Below are 18982 nucleotides of genomic sequence, written 5' to 3'. Positions count from 1 at the left end.
AGACGTTACTGGTGCCCGCTCGAGCAAATCAATGAGCAATGGGATGACAGTGACAGTGAGTCCATATGAGGCGATGCACAAGGGTTACTTCTGGCTCTGCACTCAGGAATGACTCCTGGCGGTGCTCGGGGGACCCTATGGGATGCTGGGAATCGAACCCAGGTCGGCCATGTGCAAGGCAAACGCCCTCCCCGCTGTGCTATCGCTCTAGCCCTGACACGGGGCACACTTTCCTTCTCGCTTGAACTCTGCGTCAGTGAGCCACAGGTGAGCAGACAGCACCCCTCAGAGTGACCTCCCCGGGCGGTGCCCCCTCCATGCCCTCCGCCCCTCTCTACCCCTCACTCTCCCCTGCCCCACTCCCGAGTCCTGGCCTGGCCCCACCAGCCCGCATGCGCTGCCCCGTCAGCCCACTGGGATCCGACTGCCTCTGGCTCCTGGCTTCACTCGGGGAGGGACGGCCCACACGGCCCGGGCCCTGCCAAGCACCCGGTGACCTGTGTGTCGTAAGTGATTCCTGGGGGATGCAGTCGGGGGGCTCTCGGGAAATAAATCTTCCAAAGGATCGCAATTATGAGACACAGGCACATGGTGGTGCGAAGGGCGAGCATGTGTGTCCCGGGGAAGCAAACAGAAGCTCCGGGGTGTGTGTGTGTGTGTGTGTGTGTGTCGGGGGGGGAAACAAACAGAAGATCAGGGGTGTGTGGGTGTGTGGGTGTATGTGTGTGTGTCCCGGGGAAACAGAAGCTCAGGTGTGTGTGTGTGTGTGTGTGTGTGTGTCCCCCGGGGAAGCAAACAGAAGCTCAGGGGTGTGTGTGTGTGTGTGTGTGTGTGTGTGTGTGTGTGTGTGTGTGTGTGTGTCCCGGGGAAGCAAACAGAAGCTCAGGGGTGTGTGTGTGTGTGTGTGTGTGTGTGTGTGTGTCCCAGGGAAGCAAACAGAAGCTCCTGTGTGTGTGTGTGTGTGTGTGTGTGTGTTTGCCCCGAGGAAGCAAACAGAAGCTCAGGAATGTGTGTGTGTGTGAGTGTTTGTGTCCAGGGAAGCAAACAGAAGCTCAGGTGTGTGTGTGTGTGTGTGTGTGTGTATGTGCGCACATGCATTGGGGACCACACCTGGTGGTGCTCAGGGCTTTCTCCTGGCTCAGTGCTCAGGGATCACTCCTGGCGGGGCTCAGGGACGGAGCCCGGGTTGGCCTCATGCAAGGCAAGTGCCCTCCCTGATGTCCTCGAGCCCCGGCCTCTTGGAGGCTCCGATTCCGACGCAGGGATCAGGTGTGACCTGCTCCCCGCCCTGCACTTCCTCCTCCTGCCCCCGCCCTCCACGTGGGCCGCGCTGGTGCGGAAGGATCATGTGCCCGGCTTCTTAACGACACAGCGCGCGGGATCCGTGCCCAGGCCCTGGAAGCTTAAAATAGCAACTCCCCTCAATTCCAGGGTGACACACTTGAGGAGGGTCCAGGTGGGGCTCAGGGATAGAGGGGACCCCGAGACTCCCCACAGGTCCTGCCTTGGGTGCTGACACTGGGTCACCCAGAGCGGGATCCCTGTCTGGGTTCTGCACGGGGACGGGAGCGCCCTGGGCCAAGGACGTGGCACCTCCATAAGCTCAAGGAACCCCCAGGGTGGGGTGCGGAAGACAGTGTTAGGGGGTGATAGCCGAGAGGTACCACAGCCTCCACAAAAATAAACACAACATGCGGGCTGGAGAGACAGGATAGCCGGGAGTGAGCCCTGAGCACTGAGCTGGGAGTCAGTCCTGAGCACAGAGCCGGGAGTGATCACTGAGCACAGCCAGGAGTGATCCCTGAGCACAGAGCGGGGAGTGAGCCCTGAGCACAGAGCCAGGAGTAAGCCCTGAGCACAGAGCCAGGAGTGAGCCCTGAGCACTGAGCCAGGAGTGAGCCCTGAGCACAGAGCCAGGAGTGAGCCCTGAGCACCACTGGGTATGGGTCCCAAAGAAAACAAATAAATAAACAACACCTCTGTGTGTGTGTATATGTGTGTGTGTGTGTGTGTGTGTGTGTGTGTGTGTGTGTGTCCCGAGTCTGTGATACTTGGGCCAGAGCACTGGTAGAGCAGGTAGGGAGTTTGCCTTGCACACAGCTGACTTGGGTTCAATTCCTGGCACCACCCAGGAATCTCCAGAACTCCACATACAGTCCGCCAGGAGTGACCCCTGAGTGGGTCCCGGAGAGCTGAACCAGGAAGAAGCCCTGGGGTGGCCCCCAAAACAAAAAGCCTTGAGGCCTCCCATGTTCTCTAGCCCTTAAGCCCCCGCCCGCTACTCGGGGCTTCTTCCCAGTGAGAGAGGAGAGTCAGGGAGGATGGAACAGTGGTCAGGGTCTCGTCCCTGAGCACAGCGGTAGCACAAGACTGGATCTATTTTTTTTAAAATCTGAAACAATTTTATTTATTAAAAAAAAAAACGAAGAAACAGACACCAAAAGCCACACCAAACAAATACGTGGATTAAGGAGCTGGAGCGATAGCACAGCGGGGAGGGCACTTGCCTTGCACTCGGCCAATCCGGGTTCGATTCCCGGCATCCCATAGGGTCCACCGAGCACCACCAGGAGTCATTCCTGAGTGCAGAGCCAGGAGGAACCCCTGAGCATCGCTGGGTGTGACCCAAAAAGCAAAGCAAAACAAAACAAAAAAATAAAAACCAAACCAAATACATAGATTAAGCAGGCAGACAGGGACTGGAATGACAGCACAGCAGGCAGGCACTTGTCTTAGTGCGGCCAACCTGGGTTCGATCCCTGGCATCCCACAGGGCCCCCTGAGCCCCACCAGGAGTGATCCCTGAGCACAGAGCCAAGAGTAAGCGCTGAGTACTGCTGGCTATGGCCCCCAAACCAACAAATGAATAAATAAAGCCGACAAACTCAAATAAATTAGTAGGTCAAGAAATATGGCTTTGGGGCTGGAGCGATAGCACAGCGGGGAGGGCGTTGGCCTTGCACGCAGCTAACCCAGGTTTGATTCCCAGCATCCCATATGGTCCCCTGAGCACCGCCAGGGGTGATTCCTGAGTGCAGAGCCAGGAGTAACCCCTGTGCATCGCCAGGTGTGACCCAAAAAGCAAAAAAAAAAAAAAAAAAAGAAAAAGGAAGGAAGGAAGGAAAAGAAAGAAAGAAAGAAAGAAAGAAAGAAAGAAAGAAAGAAAGAAAGAAAGAAAGAAAGAAAGAAAGAAAGAAAGAAAGAAAGAAATTCAGCTTTACCATCCATCCCAGGAATCTGGAGCAAGTGTCCAGTGGGGAGGCACTCTGCCTTGCACGCGGCTGACCAGGGTTAGAGCCCCAGCATCCCATAGGGTTCCCCAAGCACCACCAGGAGCAATTTCTGAGTGCAATCCAGGAGCAATCCCTGAGTGTGACCCAAAAACTAAAAAAACAAACAAACAAAAAAAAGCAAAAAAACAACTCACAGTCACAAGCCTCTTTGAGATTATTTTCAATTATATAATGACAGAAGGATTCGATAAGCAAGAGTATTTAAAGGTCTTTTAGAGTCCTACTGGCAGTAAAAAAATATTATAATGCTAGAATAATCACCACTAGTTTACTGTATGCTCTCTGTAAATAGATAATTGGGATAAATAGATATCAGGACTTGATTTTTTTTGTGTGGGGGGGGTTTTGGCCAACCCAGCTGGGCTCAGGACTTACTCCCTTACTCAGGGATCACTCCTGGTGGGGCTCAGGGGGCCATATGGAGAGTCGGGGATCAAACCCAGGTTGGCCATGCAAGGCTAGAGCGCTGCCCACTGTACCATCTCTCTGGCCCCCAGAGTTTGACTTCTGTATGGCTTTCTGTTCCTCTTCAGGGCTGGTACATTGCAAACTGGTACTTCCTCTAGAGCCTGACCCCCAGCCAGGCTTCCCCTCTGAGGGGTCCCGGCCCTTGAGACCTTGCGAAGGTGCTAACACAGATGCCCTCACGGTGGGGAAGCTGGGTCTCCCTTCTGTGGGGTCTGCGGGTCCCAGGGAGAAGGAAACTGGCGCCAAGCCCGATCTGGGGTCTCACACCCATTGGGGCAGACAGACAAGCCAACCCACACAGCGGGACCCGCTGCTCCTGAACTTCCAGATGAGAAGCTGCTTTATACTCCGGCCGCTGCGGCTGCCACTGACGCACACGACTGTGTGTCACTGCCCAGGAGGCATGAAGGCGACACTTTAGCGAAGACCGTCCGGGGCCAGGCGCAGCTGCAGGCCCTCAGAGCAGGCATTCAGCCCCGAGCCAAGGGCGGTCACTCAGATGCTGCCTTCCCAGCACCAGCCCTGCAGTCACACACACACACACACACACACACACACACACACACACACACACACACACACACACACACATCCCTGTTACCCGAGATGAGGGGGGAGGGGAGAACACAGAAGACCCTGGATGGACTGAGAGGAGGCGGGTGATTCCCTCCCCCACGGAGCCCTGCTCATTTATTCATTTATTTATTTATTTATTTATTTGTTTGTTTGTTTGTTTGTTTGATTGATTGTTTGTTTGTTTATTTATTTTGCTTTTGGGGTCACACCCGGCGATGCACAGGGGTTACTCCTGGCTCTGCATTCGGGAATTACTCCTGGCGGTGCTCGGGGGACCCTACGAGATGCTAGGAATCGAACCCGGGTCAGCCGCATGCAAGGCAAATGCGTTGCTCAAACATTTTCTTTGCTTTCGGATTTGGGGGCCACACCCGGCGGGGCTCAGGGTTTACGCCTGGCTCTGAACTCAGGCACCACTCCTGGCAGGCTCGGGAGACCCTTGTGGGGTGTCAGAGATGGAATCGGGGTCAGCAGCGCACAAGACAAGCTGCCTATCTGCCGTGTGGTCACGCTGGCCCTCCTTTGACATGTTCTGCTGCACGTTAAAAAAATTTTTTTTATTTAAAATTTTTTTGAATCACCATGAGATAGAGCATTACAAAACTGTTCGTGATTCGGTTTCAGTCATACAATGTTCTAACACCCATCCCTCCACCCGTGTAATTTCCCAGCACTGGTGACCCAAGTTTTTTCCCCAGTCCCTCAAATCCCCTATCCCTGCCTGACTCTATGGCAAACACTTCTCTTCTCTTCTCTTCTCTCCCCTCCCCTCCCCTCCCCTCCCCTCCCCTTCCCTCCTCTCGCTCTCTCTCTCTCTCTCTCTCTCTCTCTCTCTCTCATTTTAGGCACTACAGTTTGCAATACAGATGCTGAGTGGCTATCATGTCCATCCCTTTACTTCTTTCCACGCTCAGTTCTTGTCCAGAGTGATCATTTCCAACTACTGTCCTACTGGACCCCCCTCTATCTTACCTACCCTCACCCCCACACACACTTGTGGTAATTTCCAGCCATTGACCAATCCTCCTGGCCCGTTTCCCTAGTCCGATGTCGAATTAGCATAGAAGTGCAGGCATCAAGTTGAAACTGGAATAGACAAGTCTGGGTAGTTTTTTAATTAGTCAAATGTTACTCTGATACCAAAGTGGACAGAAACAACTCAAAAATGGAAAATCAGATACCAAAGTCTTGGACGAACGTAGACGCAAAATACTCAAACTATTAACAAACAGAATCCAACAATATATCAGAAGGATTATAGACCATGACTAAGTGGACTAACATGCACGAGTCAATCAATATTATATACCATATCAATACGAGAAAAGATAAAAATCAGATGATCATGTCAGTAGATGCATAGAAAACATTCGACAAAACATGGAAAAAGCGATGGGCTGGAGCAATAGCACAGCGGGTAGGGCGTTTGCCTTGCACGCGGCCGACCCGGGTTCGATTCCCAGCATCCCATATGGTCCCCTGAGCACCGCCAGGGGTAATTCCTGAGTGCAGAGCCAGGAGTGACCCCTGTGCATCACCAGGTGCAATCCAAAAAAAAAAAAAAAAAGCAAAAAAAAAGCAAAAACATGGAAAAAGCAAGCTGTTCCGACCCAATGGTGAGTCCGGGTTGAGGCCAGGGGGGAGACTTGGGGCTCTGGGTGTAACCCTGTCCCCTTGGCCACTAGGCGCTCTGCCACCAGAGGGACAGCCCATCTGGGGGAGGTCAGGAAGGACAGAGAGGGAGGCTAGGAGCCACTGAATGTGGAAAACCAGCAGAACAGGTCCCAGTGAGTGGCTGGGCCCCCACTCTGGTATTGGGGTGCAAGATGAACGTCCCGCAGAGGTCCCGTGTTCTCTAAACACGCACCAGTTCCCGCCCTGCACGCCTGACTCCAACCCAGCCCTCGCAGCCCGGGCAACCAGAGCTTCCTAAAGCTGCTTCTCTAAGCAGGATGCTAAGGGCCGGAGCGATAGTCCAGCGGGGAGGGCGTTTGCCTTGCAGGCGGCTGACCCGGGTTCAATCCCCGGCATCCCATACCGTCCCCCAGCACCGCCAGGGGTAATTCCTGAGCGCTGAGCCAGGATAAACCTCTGAGCATCGCTGGACCACTGGATGTGACCCTCCCCCAAAAGCAGAGTGCTGTAGCCCTAAGAAGGGAAAAACCCTCCAGCCGGCCCCAAGGTCCTGGGGCTCGGAGCCAGGAGGCCGGCTGCCCTGCCCTCTCACCACGCCTCCCTCTGCACCTGCAGGCCAAGTCTCCCTGCCGTCCCGCCCTCCAGTCTGCGCCCCCTCCCGCCCTCCTGGGCAGCACGACAGGTGGCACGGGAGGATCTGGTAACGGTCACCTTGGGGCGCCGTGAGTGCCAGGAGGCCGGACACTCTGTCCTCTCTGCTAAGCTCTGCCCTTCCCAGTGGGTGCCCCTCTGAGTTCGAATAGAAGTGAGTGTGTGAGGAAACACACAGCGGCGGGCAGGGATCCAGCTCAGCGACCCGCAGCATCAAAAAGAAACACTTAGAAATGACTTCAGGGGGCTGGAGCGATAGCACAGCGGGGAGGGCGTTTGCCTCGCACGCGGCTGACCTGGGTTCGATTCCCAGCATCCCATAGGGGTCCCGTGAGCACCGCCAGGAGTGATTCCTGAGTGCAGAGCCAGGAGTCAGCCCTGAGCATTGCTGGGTGTGACCCCAAAAGCAAAAAAATAAAAATAAAAGAAAGAAAGAGAGAAAGAAGGAAAGAAAGAAGGAAAGAAAGAAAGAAAGAAAGAAAGAAAGAAAGAAAGAAAGAAAGAAAGAAAGAAAGAAAGAAAGAAAGAAAGAAAGAAAGAAAGAAAGAAAGAAAGAAAGAAAGAGAAAAGAAAGAGGGGCTGGAGCAATAGCACAGCGGGTAGGTCATTTGCCTTGCACACGGCCGACCCGGGTTCGAATCCCAGCATCCCATATGGTCCCCTGAGTACCGCCAGGAGTAATTTCTGAGTGTAGAACCTGGAGTAACCCCTGTGTATCGCCAGGTGTGACCCAAAAAGCAAAAAAAATAAATAGAAAGAAAGAAAGAAAGAAAGAAAGAAAGAAAGAAAGAAAGAAAGAAAGAAAGAAAGAAAGAAAGAAAGAAAGAAAGAAAGAAATGACTTCAGGGGCTGGAGAGTTAGCATAGCAGAGAGGGTGTTTGCTTTGCCCACGGCCGACCTAAGTTCAATCCCCGGAACCGCAGAGGGTCCCCTGAGCCCTGTGTGATCTCTGAGTGCAGAACCAGGACTAAGCTTGGAGCACCAGAACCAGAAGCAAGCGTGGTGTGACCCCGCCAAAAGAATAAAAATGAAAAAGCACGGGCCAGAGCCATAGTACAGGAGGTGAAGGGAGGCGCTTGCCTTGCACACAGCTGACCCGGCTGGTCCCCCGAGCCCACCAGGAGTGACTCCTGAGTGCAGAGACAAGGGGAAGCCCTGACCACCGCCAGGTGTGGCCCAAACATTGAAAAGAAAAGGAAAAAAAAAGCAAACAAAATAAATTCAACCAAAGCACTGAAACCAGACTCTGAAAACTGACTATTACTGGGGGAGGGCAAGTCCAAATCAATGAAAAGAGTCTCCAGCTTAGAGGAGGACACAGATGACGAGGCTCAAAACTAACAGGCAGAGCCCCTGCGCACCCCCCAACTGGCCTGTCGGCAGAAACTCTCTGCTGACGCTCAGATTCCAAATTCTCGGGGGACGTGAAGGAACCCGCCCGGGAAAGCCAGCAGAGCTCTGCAAACAAGCCAGGTGGAGAAACCGTACTCGCCCGCTGTTCTGCACGGGAGGTTCAGAAAGAGGTCAGATTGCATCTCCTCCTCCGGCCCTGGCCGTCCTTCCATCCCGGGAGGGGGGGAGGGAAACTGAGGCTGCGGGCAAGTGAGGTCACTGGGCCAGTTAGAGGCAGAGCTGAGGGCTTAACCCATTAACTTCCTGGGAGAACAAAGAGAAGTGAACGGCAGTGGCAGGAAAGGATAGGGTAGAACTGTAAGGGAAAGGAGGACACGGAGAGAAGGGGGGAGAGAGAGAGAGAGAGAGAGAGAGAGAGAGGGAGAGAGAGGAGAGAGAGAGAGAGGAAAAGTGAGGGAGAGGAGAGAGAAAGCAAGAGAGGGAGAGCAAGAGAGGAAGAGCCAGCGTGAAAGAGAGGAGGAAGAAGAGGAGGAGAGAGAGGGAGAGAGAGAGAAGAGAGAGAGAAGGGAGGGAGGGGGAAGAGAGAAGAGAGAGAGAAGAAAGAGAGGAAAGAGGGAGAGAGAGAAGAGAGAGAGGAAAGAGAGAGAAGAGAGAGAGGAAAGAGAGAGAAGAGGGGGTAGAGAGAGGAGAGAGAAGAGAGAGAGGAGGAGAGGGAGAGGAGAGAGAGGAAACGTGAGGGAGAGGAGAGAGAAAGCAAGAGAGGGAGAGAGAGAGGAAGAGCCAGCGTGAAAGAGAGGAGGAGGAGGAGGAGAGAGAGAGAAGAGGGGGGAGAGGAAGAAGGAAATGCGATCAAAGGTCCTTATGGCTTGTGATCACCGTTTGCAACATCCGAACAACGCCGGCGTCTGGGGGTCAGAAGGGAGCTTCTCCCTCGGTGGGGCCCCGCGGCAGGGCCAGAGGGTGGTGTAAGAGGGTGAAATCTCGCTCCCTCGCCACCGCAGGAAGCAGAGGGAAACCGAGTCCCAGCAGCAATAGGGCCTCTCCGGGGCAGAAACCGCGGGCGGCGGGGGAGAGGCAGATGCCGGCCCCGTGCTCGACGCTGGGTTTCGGCGTGAGCCCTCTGGACCCATCTGATTGACAGACGTGCCCAGGGGGTGGCGGGGTGCGACCACACACTCCCAGTCACACACTCAGAGACACCAGGCCAGGGCTGGAGCGATCACACGCCACCCGGCCAACCCGGGTTCGATCCCTGGCTTGCCTGAGCACCAGCAGGCGTGAGCCCGCCCTGAGCTCAGACCCAGGAGTTGGGCCTGCAGCACTGCCGGGTGTGGCCCCCAAACAAAACAAAACAAAACGCCACGAAGCAGAGGGACCAACCCAGAGCAGAGGGTTGCAGCCCCCCTGAGCCCCTCCGCGCACTGTCGAAATCAAAACCCGAAACCTAAGACGACCAAACACCTGGGAACATCCAGGGCGGTGGGGCGGCGGCGGAGCAGGGGCCCCTCACCCTGGTCTCCGGGGACAAGCCCAGATCCGCCCCAGGCTCCTCTCGTTACCCCGACCAGGGGCCCCGGGCGGAAGCAGCCGCTTCCTGTGTGGTCAGGTGCAGACTCCTGGCAGTTGGCACCAGCCCTTGTCTGCTGAGGTCCCGGTGGGGCCACACCGAGAACCTGAGAGTGACTGATGTCCGGGGACAGGAGCTCGGAGACCTCAGCGGGGAAGGCCCCGGCTCCGCAGTGGCCGCAGAGAGAGGCCGTGAGGCCGGTGGGAACAAACGGGTCTCTGCTTCCCGGCTCGGGGATGCACCCCAACACGGTGGGCCAGGAGGGGGGCTCCCGACCACCGTGCTGGCAGGCGGGCCAGGAAGCTCAGGGTGAAGTCAGATACACGCTTTTTTTTTTTTTTTTGGTTTTTGGGCCACACCCGGCGATACTCAGGGGTTCCTCCTGGCTCTGCACTCAGGGGTCACTCCTGGCGGTGCTCAGGGGACTCTATGGGATGTTGGGATTCGAACCTGGGTCTGCTGCGTGCAAGGCAAACGCCCTCCCCACTGTGCTATTGCTCCAGCCCCTACACACTTTTTTTTTTTTTTTGGGAAGGCGTGGGGGCTCCACACCCAGGGATGCTCAGGGCTGACTCCTGGCTCTGCACTCAGGGGTCACTCCTGGCGGTGCTCAGGGGGACCCCTATGAGATGCCGGGGATCAAACCCAGGTCAGGCTCATTCAAACCAACCGCCCTCCGCACTGTACTTTCTCCCACCCAAATGCACGCTCTTGGGCCAGCGGGCCTGCCTGCTTCTCCCTCTCTGCTGGCGCTGAAAAAGTGGGGCAAGGCGAGGGAGGCCACCGGAGGAGGCGGACAGCTGTGCTGGACCCATCTTAAACATTTATGTAAAAAAAAAAAAAACAAAAAAAAAACGCTCGGGCTGGAGAGATAGCACAGCGGGTAGGGCGTTTGCCTTGCACGCGGCCAACCCGGCTTTGATTCCCAGCATCCCATATGGTCCCCTGAGCACCGCCAGGGGTAATTCCTGAGTGTAGAGCCAGGAGTAACCCCTGTGCATCGCCAGGTGTGACCCCAAAAAAAAAAAAAAAAGCAAAAAAAAAAAACAAAACGCTGAGAATCTGGGCTGAGCCTTCCACCTTGAAAGCAAACCCGCAGAGCTGCCAATCAGCCGGCACAAGGCTGCCTACGGGGTCACACTGCTGACGCAGGCTCTGAGCGCCCCCGGCCCGCCCCCGGCACACACTCTCCTGCTTCCGCTCAAACAGTCTCGGGCCCTCGAAGACTGTCCCCGCTCTGGCCACTATCAAGGTCGGACCCTCCCCCTGCACACACCTTTCCCCGCGGGGCCAGCAGCCCCCTACACGCGCCCCCCCCCCACCCCACTGCAGTGAGGGCCTCTAGCAACTGCTTTACGGCCCATGAATTCTGATTGCTCATCAGAATACGACAGAAAGGGGCGGGAGCGCTAGTCCAGCGGGAGGGCGTTGGCCTGGCACGTGGCCGACCCGGGTTCGATCTCCAGCATCCCATAAGGTCCCCTCCTTCCCCCCGTGAACCCCACCAGGAGTGATCCCTGAGCGCAGAGCCAGGAGTCACCCCTTGAGCATCGCCGGGCATGGCCCCTACCCATCCCTCCCTCCAAAACGCCAAAACGGCTCGTCATCTCTGGCAGGTGCGGGAGTGGGGGTGGTCTCGGAGCTGTGCGGGTCCTGGGAACCACCAGGATTTCCTCGCCACGGGCTGAGCACTCTCGGGCAGTGCCCCCGACTCTCTCGGCCCGGCTCGTGCCAGCCAGACAAACCGTAGGCGCCCCTGGTCCTCTCGGCCAGCCTTGGTTTTCTCCACATCCCAGCCAGGGGCGGGAGTGACAGCACAGCGGGGAGGGCACTTGCCCTGCACGCACACAGCCAACCTGGGCTCCCCCGAGCACTGCTAGGAGGAAGTCCTGAGCACCGCCGGGTGTGGCCCCCAAGCAAAACAAACAAAAATCTTGGCTCCTTGGGTGCGGGTTGGGGTGCACTAATCCCTCTCAGCTCCTCCAGGCTAGTGGCCAAGACACATGGCTCTCCAGCGGCCCCCTGGGTCATGCCACACAGCCCACGGTGGCAACTGACGCCCACCAGGAGGCCCCCCAGGCCCGAGGGACCGAGACCTGTAGCATCTCCGCCTGGACAAGGGGGCAGGAGTCTGGGAGGAGCCGTGCGTGACCAGGCTGGTCAGAACCGCCGCTCGAAGACATGGACCCCACACACTGGTCCTCAGGGGGCACTTACACGCCACTCTGGGTGGGGCTCACGCGTCATCGATAAATCCTCTATAAACCGCCTCACCCACTGGGGCTGGAGCGATAGCACAGTGGGGAGGGTGTTGGCCTTGCACGCGGCCGACCGGGGTTCGAATCCCAGCATCCCATAGGGTCCCCTGAGCACCGCCAGGATAATTCCTGAGTGTAGAACCAGGAGGAACCCCTGTGCATCGCCGGGTGTGACCCCAAAAGCAAAAAAAAAAAAAAGCCTCACCCACCACGGGCAGCTGCCCACCCATCCTTGCCGGCAGGGGAAGGCCATCAGCTGTGAGTCCAGGACGCGGCCTGGGGTGCAAGTCCAGGCTCTGCTCGGCTGCCTGGGGAAGGGAGTCAGGTGGCTACAGTGCCCCGAACACGCACGCTGAGTGCATGGATCAGGAGGTGGCCCCGTGGCCCGGAGGGGTGGAAACAGGAGCATTAGCTCTGGGCGGTCCCTCACCCGAGGGCCCCCCCACCCGCTTCCTTGCGGGAGCTGCGTGCTGCTGCTTCCTGCCCCTTCCTTGCTCCTTCTCCTGCCGCTCCTGTAGATATGCCAGGAACAGGTGGCTGGGGGGGAGGGGTGGGGTGAGGGGGGTCAGGGCTGGGGGGGATGACCTGACCGTGGCCACCGGTCATTTCTCAATGCTTGCACATTATCTCAAGAACTAGGCCAGCAGGCCGGGGGTGCGGCTCTGTGGCAGGGCACTTGTCTCGAATGTGTGAGGTCCTAGGTTCGATCCCTGGCACCACACACAGCCACGGAGAACGTTACCGAGAGCGTTACAGAGAGCATCAGGGGCGTGCTGGGCTGGGGCCAGAGCGACCAAGCTACGGCAGGGCAGTACGTGCCTTAGAGGAGGCCGACCCGGGTTCGATCCCCAGCACCCCCGTAGGATCCGCCCCGAGAGATCCCTGAGCGCAGAGCCGGGAGACAAGCCCTGAGCACCGCCAGGTGTGGCCCCAAAACAACCAATAAGAGGACGTGCCAGGCAGGAGATGGGGGGGATGACCCCCGGGAGGAGGCCGACAGTCCCCACCCTGCACCCCGCACCCATCTGCACGTAGACCTGGCTTTGCCCCTCAGGACAAGCCCGAGCGCCTTGGACAGACTCCCAGGGGTGTCCCGCGTCTGGCCCCCCAACCTCAGGGCCGAGGGAATCGGAGCCAGGGAAGAAATGGCCTCTTTGTGGCTCCTGCGGCCACGGGAACAAAGGGCTACTCTGTGAGGCTCGTGGGGGCCCCCCCAGACGACAGCGGCCAGAAGAAACCTTTCTCCAGGGCCGTCGGCCTTTCCGTGGGGCCTGGAGTCCCCCGGGTGAAGTAGTCTGTCCACTATTCGTCACGCACTAGGGACGGGGAAGGCGGCAGGGACCAAGACAGGCTGGGGCACGGGCTCCCGGGGGCCTGTCCAGGCTCTCCGCCCCCCGGGCTCCTTCCCCAAGCCCGCAGCAGCCTCAGGTGGGCCGGAGGGAGACGCCCGCCCTGCAGGACTCTACCCCGCTCCTGGCCGCCGGCCCAGAGCGCAATCTTGACCTCGTGCGTCTCCAGCTGGGACTGCACCAGGCAGGGTGGACGCTGAAGAAACTGGAGGGACGGGCGGAGTTGGGGGGTGGGGCCCCCCGAAGCAGCTTAGTGCCGGTCAGCGGAGGCGCACCCTGCCCGGCTTGGTAGCAATAAGAGTCTCCCCATGGCCTGGAAGCCGCCCAGCAGATGGCCGCAGGGCCCAGGGGAGCCGGGAAAGTTCCATCTCTCCCATGTGCACGAGGGGACCAAACAGCTGCCCCAACCAGCCACACACACACACACACACACACACACACACACACACACTCACTCACCTGCACACATCCACATATACTCACACACATACGCACTCAGACACTCACCCCACACACACTCATATGCTTACACATACACATACAGACACACAGGCACACTCATACACTCACCCCCCACACACAAACACACACTCATATGTTTACATATACACATACATTCACACATACACACTCTTACACTCACCCCCCACATATACACATATTCATGCTTACACATATGCATATAAACACACATACACACTCATACATTCACCCCGCACACATATACACACTCATTTGCTTACACATACACAGACTCACACACAGATACTCACAAGCTCACCGACATATACACTCACAAACATATATACTCACACATAGACACTCATACACATACATATACTCACACACTCACCTGCACACATATATACAGTCACACACATACATACATACTCACAAACATACTCATACAACTCACCTTCACACACTCTCATGCTCACACACATACAAACACATATACTCACATACAAATATACTGATGTCTTCCTTCACTCACCTGCACACACATACACTCACACACTCACCTGCACACACACTCACACTCACCTACATACCTGCACACACATACTCTCACACACATTCACACTCAAATACCTGAACACACATAAACATTTACTCTAACATACACACATACACTCAACACACTTATACATGCACACATAGACTGTAATATATACATACACACTCACATACTCATATGCACACAGATACCATAATAAATATATGTATATCCTCACACGCTTTCATACACACATGCAAGCATAGACTGTAGCATATACATACACACATGCACACACTAACATTCACACTCACACACATCCACACACACTCATACCACCTCACATACACACAAATACTCTCACACCTACACCCTACACATCTACACTCAATATACACACCTTTCACACACATACACCCTTACACACATACACTCACATACACACATACCCTCACACTCATCTACACATACACTCACACACATACACCATATACACATACACTCATGCATCTCACACACATCCACGTATTTATAATCAGACACACACTAACACACACACACACCCCCCTCCTCTTCAATTTCTGCCTGGGGTCAGGGTGCCTGGTAGCGGGCAGTGCTGACAGCTGCTGGATCAGGTCCTTTGGGGGAGGGGCGTTCCCCCTGAAATGTTAGGGCGCTTCCCCCCACCAGCCAAGGGCCCACACTGGCCCCTGCGGCTCCGTTTCCCACACCTCTCCTCCCCGGTCTCTGCAAGACACTGCGCTGTGGCCGTGGGGAAATTCTTTTCTAAGTAGCTTTCTCGGGCGTGCACTGTGTGTGTGTATGTGTGTGTGTGTGTGTGTGTGTGTGTGTGTGTGTGTGTGTGTGTGATGGGGAGAAGGGGCGAGGGGGGGTGTACTCAGGAAGCTCCGAGGGATCCTCTGGAGGGGAAAGAGGGGGAACCCCCCCCAACCTTCAGCGCCGGCCCACCTGCCTGGGCATATCCGGATCAGGTAGGCCTCCTGCGTCCGGGACTCTGGGCTGGGCAGTGAGGCCTCGTGAGGGCCAAGCCTAAGGGGAGGTATGACCCCGCGTCCCCACTGTGGACCCCCGAGCCCTCCTGAGCCGCCCTGCCCAGTTCTCCCGTGCCCAGGTCACCGAGAGGAATTGGACACTACGCCTGGTTGGAAGGAGGGGAGGAGATGGCATTAGTGGCCGGGCTGGGGGGAGTGGACAGGCAAAGGTCAAAGCTGGCCACCTGGGCAGTTCCCAGTGTCCTGGCCTGCCAGGTGGTCCCTACGGAGTGTCACGCTCCTCCCCTCGCCTACCCCCTGCAAACGGAGCACCCCATTCCTCCTCCTCCTCCTCCTCCTCCTCACGCAGGCGCGCTGGGGCGGGCAGGTAAGCATCCCCCAGAACACCCCACCTCCTCCGGGGGGCTCCGCCCGCTCGGCTCGGGCCCTGCCCCCGCCTCCCCGCCCCCAGTTCGCCGCCGCCGCCGCCGCCGCCACGGCCGCGGGTGTAGGCCCGAGGCTTCAAAGCGGGTCAGCCTCGCCCAGCGCCCCTCGCCCCACCCATCCCGTCCTCCGCAGCAGGGGCGCGGGGGACCCCGGGCTGCGGGCCGGGGCAGGGCGGAACAGGAGGTGCCGGGGGTGGCAGTACGGTAGGAGTGGGGGTGCCGAGCGGCTGCAGCACCTGCGCCGGGAAGGGGAGGGCTGGGGGGTGGCCTTGGGGCTGCGGCCGCTGCAGGTGCCGCGGGAGCCGCCGGGCCCAGGCCGCGCAGCCACCCGCGGGGCTCCGCGCTCCGGTGCACCCGGGCCTGGGCGCCCGGCTCTGAGGGGGGGGCTTCTGGGCCCGGGTGGGGGTGGGGGGCGCTCCCTCCCGGGGGGCCACCCCCCCCACTCCCGAAGCCTCGAGCATCCTCAGCAGCGCGGTAGAGCAGCATCGGGTGCCCCCTCACGCCCATCGCCCGCTGCCCCTGCGAGCCGGGGCCCCGCTGGCCGGCGCCGCCTACCTGGATCTGCGGCTGCAGGTCCCCGAGCGGCCGGAGGTGTGTGCAGGCCCCGCGCCGGGGCGCAGGATGCTCGGCCCGGGCGCTCGGCTCCGCTCGGCTCTGCTCTGCCACCGCCGGAGCCCCGCCCCCGGCAGGCCACGCCCCCAGAAGACCACGCCCCCAGTTGGTCACGCCCCCGGCCCGCCCACGCCGCCGCCGCCGCTGCCGCGGGCGCACAAAGAGCCGGAAGTGGCTCGCCCGGTGCGCCCTTGGGCGCGGCCTGTGCCTCCCCATCCTGCATCCCGGGCCTGCGCGCCCACGGGCTCTGAGATGCACAAGGCCGGGCCCGCAGAGCAGCGCATCCGCACACCCCCCTGGAGGGGAGAGGGGGGACGGCTTCTGCATTAGCAGCCCAGCTCAATTTTTTTTTTCTTTTTGGGTCACGCCCGGCGATGCACAGGGGTTCCTCCTGGCTCTGCACTCAGGAATCACTCCTGGCGGTGCTGGGGGCACCCTATGGGATGCTGGAGATTGAACCCGAGTCGGTCGGCAAGGCAAACGCCCTCCAGTAGCTCCAGCCCCTGCTCGATTTCTTCTGCCCTCGGTCCCGCTTCTCTGATGCTGCCCGGACGGTGCCGGTGGAAGTGGGGTGCTGGTTTGGGGTGCATACCGTGTCCCCCAGGCGAGCACTCTGCCCGATGGAGCCTCAGAAGCTTGTGCTTTGCAGGCCCCACGGAACCCAGCTAATGTCCAACGATTCCCCCCCCCTCCGGCCCGAAAAGTCCTATGAAAGGATCTCCCCCTCCCCCCGCCCCCCCCCGGGCGGGAGGGTATATGGGGGGCGGGGCAAAGATGAAAAATAAACCTGAGGGTCAGGAATGGTGCCTTCCAGGGATGGGTCTGGTCCCTAAAGCCCCTCCCTGCCCGGAAAGCCTCCCCAACAAGCCCAGGTTTTGAGGTACCGGGTCCCCAAGGCTGGCCTCCCTTAAACCTGCATTTCTCTCCAGATGTAACCCAGAGTTTCTTGCTTGGGGAATCCCCTATAGTGCCTGAATTCAAACCAGTTCCCACGCATCGCCCCGTACCCACTACTCCCCGTACTATCTCCCAACCTGGAATAAAGTTTTAAAACAAAGTGTTATTGGTTTATTTATTTATTTTTGTTTGAATTTTTATGGGCCACGCCCTCTCTCTCCCTCTGTGCTCAGGGCTTAACTCCTGGCTCTGAGCTCAGGCAGGGGTCACTCCTGGCGGTGCTCAGCAATCCCCTATGGGGTGCCGGGGATCAAACCCGGGTCCGCTGCATGTGAGGAAAATGCCCCCACCCGCTGTGATATTCCTCCAGCCCCTAAAAAGGAATTTCCAGAAAGGGCCATGACCTCAGAGGAGGTTGCAACCCACAGTTTCACAAGCCAGCGTCTGGGGCACAAAGGGTGCTTCAGGGAGGGGGGTTTCAGACCGTTTCTGGGGAGCCTGGACAGCCCCGGGGTGCGCCCCATGGATTTACCCGCACATAGGCCGAGCCAGACGCCCCAGCAGTACCCGAGACCACTAGTCTGATACCGGCCCTTCCCCTCGCAGGAAGTCTGGGGGTGGGCTCTAAGGGTGTGTGGCTAGGAGGGGTGCTGCGGCCACAGCTCCCTGATGTACCTCCCCCCTCCCCCCGCCCCGCCCACGGTCTGCCTCTCTCCCAGGGGCTCTGTGCACGGAAGGCTGACTTCAGTCTCAGCAGAGGTCCCTGGGGGCTGCCTTCACCTGCACCCCAGTTCCCAAGTCCCCAAAGCCATCATCCTGCAGGGGTGCAGCCGCCTCCTCCGAGCTCATCAACGCTGCTATTTCAGAAGGGATGACTGATAAAAATGTCTCCTCCCGGGCTGCGCCTGTGGGAGTGTCTGGGGGGGGGTGGTTTCAAAATAGCAGGGAGGTCTCCCTCTTTCTCTCTCTCTCTCTCTCTCTCTCTCTCTCTCTCTCTCTCTCTCTCTCTCTCTCTCTCTCTCCCTCCCCCTCCCTTTTATCTTTTTTGTTTTTGGGGGCCATGCCCTGCAGTGCTCATTGGGTACTCCTAATTCAGTGCTCACTCCTGATTTTGCTGAGGGACCATAGGGTGCCAGAATAGAAACTAGGTCTACTGTATGCAAAACATGTGCAGTAGCACTTCTAATACCTCTAAGTCCTTCCTTCCTCCCTTCTTTCCTTCCTTCCTTCCTTCCTTCCTTCCTTCTGTCCTTCCTTCCTTCCTCCCTTCCTTCCTTCCTTCTTTCCCTCCTTCCTTTCCCCCTTCCTTCCTTATTTCCTTCCCTTGTTCCTTCCTGCCTCCCTCCCTCCTCTCTCCTCCCTCCTTCCTTTCTTTTCCTATTTTTCAAAATGTGCTATTTAACATGGTGATTCTTGGGATTCTGAATGTCAGTGATTTGAATATCTAATGAGACCGAATTTTCCTTCCGTGGGACACGCGTGATCCCGGATGCAGCAGGTCTCAAGGAGAGCGGTCTCCAACCACTGGGGAAAGCTGAACACCAAGGGTCCACGGCCGTGGCTAGAACTGCTGGTCGATGGACAGGTACGCAGGACAGGTAGGAGAGGATTGGAGAAATCTCCAAACTATCTGCTTTCCCCTGGGACTTCTTCCCTACCTTTGTAATTTCCCTCTGGGCTTCTTTCTGACTCAGCACTGAGGAATCACTCCTGGCGGTCCTCAGGGGACCCTGTGGGACGCTGGGGATCAAACCCCCTGTTAGCCACGTGCAAGGCACATGTCCTTCCCGCTGTGCTATTGCTCTGTGTCCGTTCCTCGTCTTTTCAGAAACGAGTTGCTTAGACACAGGAAAAAACATCACTAACGTGTGGTTGAATCTTGAGCATA

At 57.7% G+C, this 18982-nt stretch overlaps 1 protein-coding gene across 6 annotated transcripts in view; it reads right to left on the bottom strand.

The window, feature by feature from the left end:
- CYFIP2 (cytoplasmic FMR1 interacting protein 2) overlaps positions 1–16295 on the bottom strand; it is an 84233-nt gene extending 67938 nt beyond the window's left edge. For 2 of the 6 annotated variants that reach the window (XM_055124826.1, XM_055124827.1), the window contains exons 1-2: positions 16141–16277; positions 3222–3384 (exon numbers count right to left, since the gene is read on the bottom strand). The gene's annotated coding sequence lies outside the window, so the exon portion shown is untranslated. Of the gene's footprint in view, positions 1–3221; positions 3385–16140 lie in introns of all 6 variants that reach the window. The other 4 variants (XM_055124829.1, XM_055124828.1, XM_055124830.1 and 1 more) reach the window with 4 other exon arrangements.
- Positions 16296–18982: the final 2687 nt, after the last annotated feature.

The sequence above is a fragment of the Sorex araneus genome, chromosome 2 (genome assembly GCF_027595985.1).
Source record: "Sorex araneus isolate mSorAra2 chromosome 2, mSorAra2.pri, whole genome shotgun sequence".
Taxonomy (NCBI): Eukaryota; Metazoa; Chordata; class Mammalia; order Eulipotyphla; family Soricidae; genus Sorex; species Sorex araneus.
The sequence above is the reverse complement of the archived record's forward strand: the minus strand, read 5'-3'. Positions and strand labels throughout refer to the sequence as shown.